This window comes from Anas acuta, chromosome 3 (genome assembly GCF_963932015.1).
Source record: "Anas acuta chromosome 3, bAnaAcu1.1, whole genome shotgun sequence".
NCBI lineage: Eukaryota > Metazoa > Chordata > Aves > Anseriformes > Anatidae > Anas > Anas acuta.
This window is the reverse complement of record NC_088981.1, coordinates 55,006,722-55,022,444: the sequence shown is the minus strand read 5'-3', so window position 1 is coordinate 55,022,444 and position 15,723 is coordinate 55,006,722. Positions and strand designations below refer to the sequence as shown.

The 15,723-nt window shown below is 42.2% G+C and overlaps 1 protein-coding gene across 6 annotated transcripts in view; it reads right to left on the bottom strand.

Annotated features, from left to right (window-relative positions):
- TULP4 (TUB like protein 4) overlaps positions 1 to 14,576 on the bottom strand; it is a 155,726-nt gene extending 141,150 nt beyond the window's left edge. Inside the window, exons 1-3 of one of the 6 annotated variants that reach the window (XM_068677202.1) lie at positions 14,122 to 14,575; positions 389 to 453; positions 163 to 311 (exon numbers count right to left, since the gene is read on the bottom strand). The gene's annotated coding sequence lies outside the window, so the exon portion shown is untranslated. Of the gene's footprint in view, positions 1 to 162; positions 312 to 388; positions 454 to 5,732; positions 5,842 to 13,255; positions 13,494 to 13,776; positions 14,094 to 14,121 lie in introns of those variants that run through there. The other 5 variants (XM_068677203.1, XM_068677200.1, XM_068677201.1 and 2 more) reach the window with 5 other exon arrangements.
- Positions 14,577 to 15,723: the final 1,147 nt, after the last annotated feature.

The following is a 15,723-nucleotide window of genomic DNA, read 5'->3' as shown; positions in this document are numbered from 1 at the left end:
GCACAGGCAGCATACAGCAAGGCAGGATTGCTTCTATAAGCAATTTCTCAGCACTTATGATGTCTTGAATGTACATATTATAAAATCTTCTTAGCAATCTTGTAAGGTATTTGAGCATGATTCCTGTTGTAGCAGATGAAGGAAATAAAGGCACAGGCCTACCAGGAAAGCAAACTGTTCAAAGCAGCCGATGTCACAAAGATTTCTTAACTTCCAACACTCCCATGATCTATTCCAATCTGTTTTCCCAGATTTGGTTGCTCCTCATCCCTCTGCTTACTGCCTGACTCCTCCTTGGGCAGACTCAGCATCTTAAAACAACAGAAAATAAATATCTGAAAATAAAGTGAGGAGAATTAACTGAGCTGAGGGAGCTGAATCAACTCACTGAAGGGGCAGTTGAGCATCAGAGCTGCAGCAGGCAGGACCCACAGGACTTAGATGCAGGGAGACCTTTCAGAAACAGCAAGATACTAGATCAGTTCAGCTGGACAGTGGACCTTCTCCAAGGGATGGAGATGGAGCGTCTTCCTTAACACTGAAGGGGAAGACAGCATCAAAATAAGCAGCAAGAGTTTACTGTTACCAGCATCCAGTCTGTGCTATGACCCTGTCACTCAGTCAGAACAGTTTATCAGATGTTTTCCTGTTTCCATCTAGCTTCGAAACTTACCTGTTTTAGATTCACAGGAAAGGCCATAACCAACATTCTGCTTTTTGGTCTCCTGTTTAAAAATATCCATCAACATTTGGTGAAACACATTGTGTGCCAAAACGCCTCTACTGCGGTTCACACTCAGGCCAGGTTAATTCAAAACAATTTACCATATCCACGTGTGGCTATTATTTCAATCATCAAGCAAGGAAACTTGATTTAAATATGTAATTTTGATCCTGCATTTCTGCTCCTCTCTTTTCTGATGGAAAGCCTATTGCTAGATAGCAACCTTAAACAGATGCTGATTTGCAAATAAGCATAGCTTACACCCCACATTTGATACTTCTTTTTGCTAACTGGAATGCCATTATGCATTCCCATTTAAGTAATTACATAATTTAAACACATTTATTCAGGTTGATAATTTTCACATTTGATGTTAATCAACAGTAAATGTTCCTTCCCATTTTCTGGGCCAGATGTTCTCTGAACTGCCATGTAGGTACCACTGACATACACTGTAGGCACACCCCTACCACTGGAAGCACACACAGAAATTCATGAGCATTACAAGACCCAGTCTAGAAGAAGAAATTACCACTGCCGACCATCAAATCAAGTCTCACCATGGATGCTGGGGGTAGGGAAAAAAAAGTTGCAGTATTGTAAAGGATTACAGTGGAGGATCATTTTGCAAACTCACAAGTGTCAGGTTGGTTTCAAAGGACAATACAATTCCATTTATACAAATCCTAATTTTTATGAGATTTAGACAATGTTACTTATAAACTAGAACTACACAGACATTTTGGATGCACATACCTTTATTATGTTTTGCATTAAAAAATTAATTAAGTTTGGTTTTATTTTGTCTTGTTAACAACAGAAGCGCTATCTTTAGCTAGTAGATGGAGGTGACTGTTTCTGGACACCACATCCCTAACAGAACTACTAGATCTCAACATCACATTTCATTTTTGCTACACTTTTAAAACAAGCCTTTTCACACTTTCTCATTTTGAAGAAAAAAATTCACAAAAACTACACTGAAATAAACACACAATTTTCTGTCTGTGCCTACTGAAGAAAATCTGTTGCAAGCTGATATGCCCCTTCAGCAACCTGAATCCAAATATTTACCCCACGATTCCCCTCATTTTGGTGATCTGATATACTTTAAAAATTCAACAAAAAATAGTCAAGCAATACATAGACGTCATACTTCTTAGCAAAGCTATTTTAATTAAATTTAATGACTTATGCTAAAGGCTAAATTTACTGCAAAACTTAGATATAAATTAACACTTCAAATACATGTATTTCTGTATCCCTTCTTAGCTGCTCTGCAAATGCCCTCTAACATATCCTAATGAAAAATAAAATGAAAGAAGTTTGGACTACAAAAAACTCCTCTTCCATTTAGGACATATAACTGCATTGCCACCACAACACAAAAAGGTTCTCAATCTCAGTTTAAAAGCTGGCAACAAAGATAAGGCTGAGCTAAAAAGCCAAACTCTGAAGTGAACTGTACGAGGCACAGGCACAAATTCTCTCCTAATGAATCAGCAGTGGAGCGGTGATAGTCTCCACCAGGTACAGCAGGAAAAGAAATATCAGACTGTCACAGCCAGACTTCAGCACGATTTGTCTGCTAAAGGGCTTTAGACAGACTAGTGTGGTTTTTTGTTTGGGTTTTGATTAGTTTTTTGTTTGTTTTTTTCTGTTTAAACCAGGAAGGGAGAAATTCTTCACATCTCAAACCTCAGCATATGCACAGTTTCACATGGATGAACACAGCATCAACATCACTTTTGTCAGACACTTAACAGACAGACCAAACAGAAATTGGTATTTCCACCTTCTCCCCCACCCCAAATCAAAGCAATTTACTTGCACAAACACGAGAAGAAAAAATTTAATTATTTGTCGAGCTCTGCAGTGTCATGTGGCAGCAGTAAGGCCAATCTTTAGAAGCTGGCTCCAACCTGAGCAGTGACTAATCTGCTCCCTTCCCGCGGAGATCAGGTCATGGCATCACCCATCAGGCAGCTCCCGATGAGCCAGAGGGAATCCCTCAGAGGACAGCAGAGGCACAAGGAGCAAGTTTCCTTCTGGGGCAATAAATTAAGGCCATACAGGGAGCAAGCAGGTGCCTGTTGTAGAAGAGTAGGATAAAAAGATGAACACATGGGATTTATGCCATCTTGTTTTGAAGCCATGGTGCTGAAGCTCTGAATCAGACTTCAGGCATGGTATCAGTTTCCTGGGCTGAGTAAACATGCCAAGAGCACATACTACACTGTCATCTGCCACCTAATATAAGGGATGATGCATTAGCTTCCTAGGGATACGGGTGGGGAAAAAATCTGTGCCCTTCATTCTAGCAACAACATTTAGAAGACACTCTTACACTCAAAGAAGTAAAAACAATCAAAATTATTGAAGCAATTTTTATGAGCGTGCCAATGAAATGTTAAATCACCTGACATGAGGAATGACATGTTCATAAAATCCCGCAAGATAATCCTGTCTTGATAAATGAGACACTTTACATTCATATAGGGAGATGACAGTATGTTATTAGGAAAAAAAATAAGCAAAATAGAGATAAAATACTGATGAAACAATTAAGATGGCAGTGATTCCTTCCATATTATTCAAATAAAGACCCAACTGATAGAAGTATACAATGTGTTTGCTTTAAAAAATGAATACAAATTGCAAACACCTGAAAGGAGACTTATCCTCATGCTAGATTCTTCCCAGAATCACTACGATTCTATGATTTTTGGCTATCGCTGTAATCATACGGCACGGCTGGGGCCAGGGGAACAGGACAGAACCAAAAAATTCCTCTTCTCAAACAGTATGCCCGTCCCAGCTCCAAAACTCCATCTAATGAATATCTTAATTTAATTTTAATTTTTGTACAACACATACATGCACCAAAAACCAGCAGTGGAAAGTACGAAATTACCTTTACAGCTGATCAAGGCATAGGTTCAGCAAAATATCTTCCCGCATGCTCAAGGTCCAAACACGCTTGGATACTGATGATTTTGCTCATAACCACAAAGAACCACAATGTTTGTCTGAAGGATGCTCTGACTACCATATACTATACAAAACGAACTTCCATAATACTGAGGATCTAACAAGCCACTTGTAATAAACTTTCCTTTTCTGGCTGATAAGGAAGGCTGCTATACTGCAGCAATTTCAGGCTTTCCTCTGGCATCACGTTAAAGAGGCAACTGTCCCAAGGCAGACTTAAACTTATCACCAGCATGAGAGAATGTCTTGTTGATAATTAGACTCATCACCAAGGACTTCAAAATTTAGAGGACAAAATCAAACAGACTAAACAAATTACTCTAAGAAAACTTAAGCCTTTTCTTACTTTGCTTGTAAATATCAGAAAAAATATGCAGAAGATATACCATGTGAATGGATGCTCGGGCAAACAGCTCTCCAAGTTTGAAGTATCATAATGTTTCCTAAGCCTCTGATCCTCCAAACAACACAGAGTGGGGGATATCTGCATATTAAGTGTGAAAACCTCAATATGAGAAGAGATATCAGGATTTTCAGAGCAGCAGATATATATATACATATACATATATATATATATATAGGATCATATATATATATACAGTCTGAGTATGTTTTTGTCTGAGTAGTGTTTTGACTAAGTCAACAGTAGAGTTCTGGGCCTGAAATTTTCCAAAACACTGAACAAAAGGTCCTTGGCTGTCAGTTCACAGCAAGCGTGCTACAAAGTGCACTAGATATCTTACTGTTGCCCAATAAGCTGTGCGCTTCTGAGAGTTGTATTTGGTATGGAAACCAGCATCTCCCACGGGTTTTTATTACTCCTCTCCCTGTTAGCACTTATCCATACTTTAAAATGGACAGCTTTGAAACATCCCACAAGAAAAGCTTGAAAGAGAAGACTGAAGTGCTACAGTACAGGCCACCTAACAAACATCAGAGTACAGACAGCAAAAGCCTTCAACAGTACCACTCTGAGGAACAATGCAGAGTATCAATGGCACAGCCACGGGAGCTTGTCCTGAAAGAAAATCTCAAAAATGCAGAGGGACAAGGCGAGAAACATGACAGGGGTATCATCTTTTGACAAACTCAAGCCCCTGAGAGAACCCTGAATTCACACAGCTATTCAAAGAAGGCAAGTAAACCTCTGAAGAGTGAGAGAGTAAGTCTCGCAAAAAACAGAAGGGAAAAAGAGAGGTAAACAAGACACCTTACAAAGACAGCAGGCAAGCAGCTCAAGGCAAGACACCCAGGAAGCCTCGCACCACAATCTGAAAAACCTAGCAAGGAAAATTACCGTGAGAGAACGCAATTTTGTTTCTCCCATTTCTACACAAACATCTGCAGTGAAACACTGATGAGTCTCAAAACGAGAGGCAAGGACCTCCTTGCCTTTTCTTACTCCTCTCCACGACTTAGGGAATTTTGTCTTTGCCTTGTTGCCTTCAAGTACAATTCTCCTTTTTGAAAGGAGTAACTTTCAAAGACCTGTAACTGAATGAAGGAAAACACAAACATATCAAAAGAACAAACACATCAAACCTAATAATATGTGACTACCTGACAGAACAAGCATCACACCCGGATCATGAATTTAAGTCTAATGACAATAGAAAATCCCATTACTCTCTTGGAAGGGAGGAAAGGCAGGTTGGGGATGCAAAAAACACAACACTGCTTCCACAAACACCCAACTCCTTCACATAAATGCAGACAGCCCCATTTAGAAGCTTAGGCTACATAACCTTAATGCTTAATTCTGGCCTTAACCTATCTATGATAAAGATAAAATGTATTTCACATATCATACGCAGTACTATTCAAACATAAATCTGAGGCATAACAGCTGAGTAAATATTAAAGAAAATTACTACAGGAATTAGAGTCTGTCCTCCAGAAACAATGCTAAGCAGGTAGGATGAGATTTTTCAAGCAAAGAGCATCCCTGCTTTATTCGTTCTGTTTCAGCAAACACAGACATCACACAAGAATCATGAAAAATGAAAACACTCCTTACCCAAAAACCTGTGGCCAAAAGGCATCTCTATGGATAAAAAGAAGTTGAATAGTCAACAGCTGTGTTTCCTACTAAACAGGAGAGAGAGAAACGCACGAGGCTGCCCAATCAGCCCTTCTGTCACAAGCACACCCTTACCAATGAGTGATCGATACAGGCTCGTCACTGCTGCCACCCAGGGCTCGCAACACACCGCATTTAATTCAGAGACAGTCCTTGATTCGCTATCTGCGAACAGGTGGAGGAGTATTTCAACTACGGTAGTGCTTTAGCGGAGATGTCTGATTATGCCTCACACTGGACGCATTTTTTTTGCCAGTCTTTTCCAAATAATCATTACTTCACAGCATCATCGCTCTGTCTGATGGTTTACAGACAGTAAGAGACGTCGTGCAAGCTCACAATCCCAAGAATCACCAAGAGAGAAAGGAAATAAGGAGTTGCATAACAGTATTTATAGCTCACCCTCTCATATTTTTTCCACTTTTTTTAACCTTTACCCAGCCTATTCATCCTCAGCTGAGTCAATGTTCAACTTGTGTCCAACTATATGATGGTTTCTTTTAACATGACCCTGAACATTACATCTTTTATCCAGTGTCCTGAAAGTGCTATGCTAGCCTCAGTGATCCTAGGAGAAGTAAGAAACCAACATTATTCTAATAGCATACAGCTGAGTAAAGACAATTAAGCACCTCAAGGCAATACAGCAGCTCATGACAGAACTGGGAGAAAAGCAGTCCCAGGCTGCCGCTGTAACCACCAACAATGCACAACAAAAAATAAAACCCAAATGTAACTGTCAACTTTGACTAACACAGGTTCATTTAAAAAAAAGAAAAAACACTTCATCAGAATGCTAATCTACATGGGATTGCAGTTGCTTTCTAATACATTAGATTTATGTGGCAGCAACCTCTTGCAGCCTGCCTTTGGCTTCCCAGTCACAAGACTGCTCCATAAACAGCAGGCAAGCAGAGGCAGCACCTCGGACATAGCCCAGGAATGACTGGAATACCTGAGGTTATCTGGCAGATAAGTGGGGCTTCCCCTACACAAACGGCTCTGAAATCTGATTCAGAGGACTCGCACACTTATCTATTAGGAAGGCCTGGATAAGATCCAAAAGTCATTAGGATGTCTCAAACGAAGGTAAAACTCACCGTCGTTAAAATTAAGTGAAAATAGGACAGGACCCTTCTCTAAAAATAGATCTCGCTCTGCAGCCAAGTCTGTGTGCATGCAATTGTTATTTATTTCTAAGCTGGGACAACTTTCCAGCTAGATCCTTAGATCAGCTAACATAATGAGGTGTTCTGAAACAAAATGAGATTTCTTTCCCGACTGCATTTGCTATAAAGATGTAGAAGAAACAAGGAAGCAATTATAAAACATATTCTCTCCTAGCATAACGCAAAATTGTAAATTTCAATGGAAGGAAACCATGAAATGGGGTCAGAACTCTTAACTGGAAAGATGGGAAGAAATTGTCCTAATCAGTGAAGAAAAAAAAACACCACAAAACACAAAAACAAGCTCACACGCACACAGCCTAAGGACACAAGCTCAGAAGTCATATACTCTTTAGTACATTCTCCAGTGCTTTCTCAGTTCCACCTGCATCATCTCAGGGTGATAACACTTGATAAAATTAGACCTATGTATGGAAAAAATGCAGTCAACAATGTAATTTGGGGTAATCAAAAGGGAGACAGAACTGAACATTATCAGCACTTAAAGATCTTTCATTGAATGCTTTCACACTAGTCCTGCCAGCAAAAAAGGCAGTAAAGCAAGCCTCTTAAAAATATTCCAGGGGAGAATTCCAAGAGCTTGCGTAAGCGTTAGGCTCAGAAAGCAATGAAATCTTCGTCTACATACCCAACAAATCACAGCAGAAGTAAACACCAGTGAAAACAGACAGTCCCACATCAGTACGGACACTCAGTCATCAGGTGATATTTGTCAAAACTGTGACAATGCAGCTGGAGGCAAATCAGTACAACCCAAATCCTCACGACGCATCTGTTCCATTACATCTTTCCTTTCTAAAACCTTACGAGTAAAAGATCTTCTCCTGGAGACTCATTCTCACAAGCAGGTTATCCCTTCCCATGTAAAGGTCCCATGATTGTTTTTAGGAGTGCTCATTCTCTGCCCAACATGAAGAAAACAGGCTGTTTCCACCAATGAAGATTCTCGTTTTTCACTCTTATCCTTGGTCAAGAAGGAAGAACACATTCAAATGCAAACCAGAGAACAAAGCTTTCCCAGTATTTCTAGAGCTTCAATAAGCAATGCTATTTTAAAACCAGCAAGAGCTTGTTTCGTCGCTGCAACACTAGATAATCAAATCACAAATACTTTTTCTCCAAACCAAGTAGAAGTTTCCTCACACCAGAAGCATTTACACCACATTCCAAAGGGGAAAAGGGATGAGTGAATTAAGTCAAGTGTTCAACCTCCCGATGATAGCGACTAAAGACTCTTGCACCCTGTGAAAACACGGCACTATCTTTTACGAAATCTTGAAGCATTACTGGTCACTTTTAGCCCAGAACAACCACTGTGCTGGCCATCTGCTCTGTATATTACTAACTACAATTGCAAAACTCCCCAACACGGTATTGAAAGCAAAACTATGATGAGACTTCCCAATATAATCTTCTCACTCACCTCCAGTGCTGTAACATTGTTCTTATGTCAGTGGTCTCTCATTTCTCCCCTCTGAAGAAAGAACAATTTCCAAGCTAGTTTCTTTATTAATAAAAAGAAGCGCTTGATCTTCTGGAAATGTAAGAGGGGAGCTAATATTGTACAGGCACTAGTACTGAACTCAAGGCATACGTTTTTAGACAGTGTACTTTCCTCAATCTTACCACAGCGAAGACTTCCAAACCCTCAAATTCTCTTTGCAACCCTGGGAACAATGTATACTGGATTTAATATATGTTCCACAGAGGTATTCTACTGCTATAAAGAAAGCAAGAATAGCTCCTCAGCAGGTTGGCAAAATCTGGAAGGAATCCACCTCTGAGAGGTCTGTAACTCAGAGGAAGATGACTTAATCACTTAATCCTATGATTTGTGTTTGCTTTTAATAGAGCCCTGTTGCTGCACAGAATTTTTTTTTGGTTCACAGAAACAGACTATTCTTGCTCGAGGTGGCCTATTATCATAATAGGGCTTGCTATAGGTATCTTTAGAAGAACCACATCTCTTCCCCATTTTTATCTGCACTTTGGAAAAGCTGCAAACGGTTCCAAATCTCATACTAGTAACATAAGCTTGTTCAATTTTATCCCTTGATCATTCATCCAAGACAGCAGATTTTCACTGCATAGCTTCCCATGTCTTTATAAGATTCAAATGCATTTATTTAAATCTCTCTCCTAGAATTCAACTACCTTTATTGCTTCATCTAATTAATTTTGCAAAGAGTTCCCAGACAATAGAAGCCATTTTCTATTCCGACACATTAAAAAATAAGAACACAGTGCCTTAAGGATCTCTGCCTTAAGGCATCAATGAAAAGATCCTTCAAGATCTACTAACAAACACCAACAATAAAGAGGAGGAAGGAAAAATCCAAGCCAGGGGTAAGTTCACATCAAACAGGGAAGGTGCTAGGAAGTCTCCAGAGCAATCTAAGCCTGGAATAAACAAATCAAATCCAAAGAGCGATTTACATCATTCTTTCTTTACAAATGAAGTAAAAATTCAAGTAATGACTACCAGGAAAGAGCCATTTCATTACATACATGTTCTGTTTCCAAATTATTCAGGAATGCCTTATTTTGGGAGGATGACTGAGGATAAAAGAAAAATGTGCATAAATTCACAACTATTAAAAACTAAATGATTAAATACCAAATCAGAGACCCCAAACCTATATCCTGCTAGAAGCTGGTGATACTTCCTTCAGATACCCAGCTACCTGCATGCCCCAGGATACTTTTCCCTAGGCATCTGCCATCCTCCACTGTCAAAAACCAAGGCACTGATGCAGAAAACACCTTTGGTCTGAGCTCATATGCTGTTCTTTGGTCCGTATTTCTATGCACGGGAGAAAGGAAGGTAAAATATCTAAAGCTGCTTCAACACCTACACTGTTCAATTCCCTCATTTCCAAACACTATGTAGGGCACTTGTATGGCAGCCAAGATATTTATACAGCAGCAGTTCTTAATATACTTACATCACTCATGAGAGCAGGGGAAGACACCACAAATATATAACTCTTCCTCCTTCTCCCTTAGCTGAAATCACTCCCCCTTTCAAGTTTTACTTAACACTTAAAATAGCTTTCTGAGTAACATTTCTGATATTTTTATACAACGTTAACTATTATCCACAGCCTATCTTGTCTGCAACAGCGGGCTCGTGTTAGTCAACCTCCCTTTCATGTATTTTAGCCAGATATTAGACAGGTAGATCTTTGGGGTTGTGTTTTGTTTTTCAGTTATTTATAAATGTAAGGATTTCCTAGAGGTCATTCCACCATGCCACTGAGACAGGGAGACCTGTTCTTTATTGAGTACAGGCAGTGGGAACATTACAAGTGACATTTAGGTGCCCGGCAGCTCAGGGCTCCCACTGTGCAGACATCCCCCAACATAAACATGAGCACGTACAACCTCTCACACTGCCCCCTCCCAATTTAAGCACCCTGTTAGCTGAGGTCTTTTTCCAAGTAAGAGCCTCCTGCAGACTGTGAGCCACCGCAACCACAGTGGGCAACCAACCTCTGCTTTTCGCAATGACTTTATTCCTGCTTATCTTCCCACGCACTTCTTCGACAATATTTTTAGTATACATGCAAAACACCTCTTTTGTTTCATGCTGTATCCAACACTCATTAGTCCTTCCTACGGTTTTCATCTGCTTAAATGGTGCCAAGTAACACCAGGAAAGTATTTGCAGTAATTTTCTTCAAATGGCTAGGTGAATAGATGTGTTTGGCCTTCCTCTAAATTTTACTTTGCAATTATTATTCAAACTAATGAAATGAGATAGTTGAAGATTTTATTTAGAAATCAGTTTAGCTGTCAAGATATTTGCTTCGGCAAATATTTAATGAGAAGAACGTCTTCAAAGGAGAGGAATCTATTCCATCACATGTACAAAGCAAAAAGACAAACGACAGGACAGACTGACAGTAGTACTGAGAAGCGCTAAATCTCTTATATTTTAATGGGAAAGTTAATCTTCAGATGCATGTTTTGCAAAAAGTGTTCTGCACTAGACAAGGACATTGGGGAACATTTGAACCCAGGAAACTAGGAGAGCATATGACTCCCAGAAGAATCTGCTAGCTCTGAAACTGTGCGGGAGGCAACATTCACAAACGAACCAGGACCTCCATGCCATGCAAGCAGCCCAGATTTCCAGTGGGAAGTTCTCCAGACCAGCTCTGATGTACTATAGCTATATCAAGGATTTGATGAGCAGCTGAGGAGCACTAAGGTCTTTTGTAGGTATAAGCACAAAGTGAAAACTATTATTATAGACCATTTAAAAGATATTAAACTTTTAAGTACTGTGAAATGGTGTAAACAAAGGCATTAGTTAAAAATAACACAGAAATAACTGATCAAGTATACAAGCAAGGATGAAAATAACGGTCCCACACACCCAAGAGCAGAGATGCTGGGTCACAAAATGAAAACAAAAATACGCAGAAAAGTTTCCTGTTGGAAACTGGAGCTCTTGGAATTTTTCCCCCCCCCTCAAGTAATCTGAATCCATGCAGATTTAATGAGTCTAGATCCTACTCTGCCTACAAGCAAGCCCTGTTTGGACATGGAGTCAAATGAAATCACCGATGACACCTATAAGGCTGTCCACAGATGTTTCCTTACAGTAGAGAAACCCTAGTTCCCCATTAACAAAGGAGCTACAGCTTAGACGCAAGTTACACGAACTACTGTTTTGGGATAGGATCGCAAGGAGCTCCCATACAAATAAAACAATAACACTTCCAATATCAACTCTTTTGTATGTTTCCTAACTTAAGCTTTTACGCCTAAATGACAATGCTTTTATTGTCTTGTGTTAGAGCACACATGAATGGTTTTCTGTTCTATTTAAGAAACCACCAAACTAGTATAGAGGATCTAAAGTCTTAAACTTAATTGCGTATTAAAATGCATCCATAATAATAATTAGTGATAATAATCTGCACACTGAAATTGGTAGACATAGTCGGAAAACAATTTTAGAGTGCGTACCTTGGACCTCTAGTACCAGAGGTTTGTTCTGCTACCAGATGCATTACAAAAAAATAGGGCACTTAAGCAGAAGAAATCCAGTCCCAAAAAATAAATAAATGCGAGATTCCAAATCACTGTGCCTGACCAGCTCTGCACATTGAAGAGGAAGGAAGCCACAAAAATAGGAAGATTCTGGCTACACAAAATCCCCACACCTGCTTCTTTCTAATAGGTATCAAAAGACATCTGTACAAACCCTCTTTGCAGCCACGCTCTGTGGAAATGGAAGGCATGCACCACAATTACTTCGAGCATCTGAACCAAAACCTACCCCAAATCATTCTCTAACTCACCAATGAATTTGGTTAAGTCTTCTGCAGGGTCTCTTCTGAGATTAAGCAGAGATGTCTGCTCTACTTAAAGCACAGGCTTAGCTCCCAACCTTGATATGGAAGGTACAGTATGAAATGACCTCCGGTGTCATTAAGAAGAAAATAACACAACACAAATGTGAGTTTATCATTTTTTGTGATAAAGAAATCTTATTGTTCGACCTTTTTATAGGGTTTCTTAGAGCAATCATAGGCAGACAATGATCTCTTTATGAGCACTAGATAAGACAAGAATAATTACCCTCAGATAAGAAAAGAATAATTACACTGAATTCTTTCATGAGGTGTTTTGAGACCTACTAATGAAAAGTACTTTTAAAAGCTGTGTACTTTAAGTATGCTTAATAATTACATAAAACAAGTACTGCTTTTTCCTAGAGGCTAGTTATAAACAAAATTACTTTTGTTTGGAAGTTCAGCAGAACCAATCGTTTCTGTGATGAAAATATCATTCAGCGAGGTAGGGGAAGTTACATTGCAACAATTTTCTTGCTGGAAACCTACAAGAGAACCACGTAAATCTGTTCATCATCTTACTGAAGAAAATACATTGAATAAACAAGCCATCCTGAACTCAGTTCACAAAATGAGTGGGCTTTTTTAGAATAGATAAATATTTGAAGGGTTTTAAACATCTGTTGACTAGGTGAGAACAAATTCCACAGGCTGTTACTGGAGGCAGCAATGCATTGTACCAAAAAAAAAAAAAAAAAAAAAACCTCTTTCCGTGAAAGTCATTCACTTTGAGTCAGTCAACAGTTCGAGCTGTCGGTTTTCCAAGATGTTTTCAATTCTTAAAATGTCTATCCACACGCACACCTGCTACCTCCCCTCAGCCCCATAAACACCGACAGCCACCTCCTGACAAAACCCCACTGGAGGCCAGGGGGAAAAACACAGTTTTTTGAAACAACTCTACCTCACTCGACATTCACGTTGCCTATGAAGAACGAAAGGGGTCCACTCGTGCAAATCCTCCTTGTGAGAGCCGGCAGCAGGCTGGGAGCTGCTGGCAGGGAGGTGTTTCTCCGGTCAGGGTGACAGGATCGGGTTGTCAGCCGGCGTCCATAGGGACCACCGGGATTTTGCTATCACGGAAAGACCCGTGATGGCATTATCCGAGCAGTGCAACCAGAAATGTTGATGTAATGAGGAATCTGTTCCGTTAATACGATTTTTAAACAGAAATTGAGTATTTAAGGTTAAATAGAAGTAGCTAAAGGTGAGTGGCTCTTATAATCATCTTCGAAGGTGTCAATAGCGTGGGGAAAGCCCCGCTTTCCCGAGCAAGTTTTTGCAGATGCCGTGCAGGTCCCTGCCGCTCTGCTTCCCCTAAAGGGCCGTTTTAGGCTGCCAACCCTCAATTTCGGGGCTGCCTTTCGCAGCCAGCCATTAGGAAGCGGCTTCACCCCCCAGCCCTCACCCCCACGGCGCTCTTACCTAACCCGGCCGGGCAGATCGCAACGGGCGCCTCGGGGAGCGGGTACAGCGGCACCGGGGGCCTCCCCTTTTCCTTACCGAAACCCCTGCAGGCACCGGGGGGACACCGGAGGGTACCGGGGGGGTACCGGGGATGGGGTTTAGCGGCGATATTAGGGGATACAGGGACGCAGGGGGTGTACCGGCGGCCCGCCGCCCAGCCCGGCGCGGCCGTTACCGCTGCCGTTACCGTTAGGGTGCCGTTAACGGCCGAGCCCCCCGCCCGCCACCGGCTGCCCTCCCGGGGCCGCCCACCGGAACAAAAGGACGGCAGCTGCGGAGCCGCCCGCAGCCCCCCGTGCTCACCTCAGAGGCGGTGGTCGTGCTGGTGGCGGCGGCGGCGGCCGCTCGCAGCCCCGGGCCCCCTCCCGTCCTGTCCCCGTCCCGTCCCCGCCCCGCGCCCGCCCGGCTCCGGCTCTCGCCGCTCCCGGATCGGCGGCGGCGGCGGCGGCTGGGCCCGGCTCCCCCGCCACGTGACCCCGCCGTCACGTGAGCCGCCCGGCCCCGCCCCTCCAGCTCGGGCATGGGGGGGGCGCCAAGCTGAGGGGGCGCCGAGGCCCAAAATGGCGGGCGCGGGGTCGCGGCTGGGAGCAGGGCTTAGCAGGAGGGTGTCAGCTGCCACACGCAGCCCGGCGGGTCGGGCCCTGCAGCTGAAGGCAGGCTTGCCGGGGAGGTGGGACTCCATTTCCCAGGGTGCCAGCACGGGCAGTGCCCGCCCGTGAGCTGAGGAGAGCCCGGGCCCTGGGCGACCGCCGCCACAGCTGCCACAGGAGCAGCGACCAAGGGGATACGCCCTGACCGGCAGGCTTAAATGGGCTGTTCTAGAGCTCAGACAAAAATTTTGAGGGGATAAAAACACTTATTGCTATCACTGGGTTGTTTTATCTGCTCCTGTCTTAGGTCATGAGTCTGTCATGAGCCTCAGGCTTTTAGGTAACAGACGCTAAAAGTGTCACCGAGAGGTTTCCAAAACACAACTGCAGCTTTAACCACCTTTGTATTCCCATCCTCTTCCCCAGCAGCACAGGAACTGCTGCATCCAGTAACTGCACTGCCCGTTAGGCTCTTCCCTCAGCTGTGTCAGAAGTCCTCTGCATCTGGGTTCAAAAATCACAGGAGAAAGCTCTTCTTGGTATTTATTCACCAGCCACCATAAACTATGATCATGACTGAGTGCTACTTCGCAGCGTTCCTACCCATCCTGTACCCTGGTACACACTGAGGACTGAAAGAAAATACACAGGAAGGAAGCTTGACTATCTCATCATCCCTGGAGCTCATGCCATCAACATAATACCTTCATTTTCCAAAATCAAATTCACACAGATGCGCACGAGTCTCTGGAACAACAACCAGAGTTTATGTTTAAACCTTGCAACAGGGGAGCAATGCCCCATATTTTTTCCTCTGCATGTGGCAGTCAACAAGTCCTGATTCCAGATCAGGGAGGGACTACAGCACATGCGGAAACAGAGTAACAGCAAGCTCAAATAAAGTCCTTGATTTGAAGGACTGGAAACCAGGAGTATCCTTGCAGTTAAGAAATGGCCTCAGCTTCCAAAGCAAAAACAGAAGACAAAAACTGTAATGTTTATAGAAATGCACTGAAGAGTTTCACAGACAGTCTTGCTCACTGTTTCAAACACAAATTACTCATAATTTTTCCACATGAAAACTCATTTTTTTTTGTTTTATACACTGACTCTAAAAGGCACTTTCCATTTGATGTAACTAACCTCACATTTTTCCCTCTATCAGAGGGGAATGAATGGATCAGAGAAGGAAACAGGTCAGCCTGCCTGGGCAGGTCCCCCAAAAGAGGAAGGATTTTCTCAGTAGCTGAGAATAGCCACACTGACTGCCAATTAACCAGAGTTGACTGGCATTTGCTCCTGTTTCCTCCTGCTG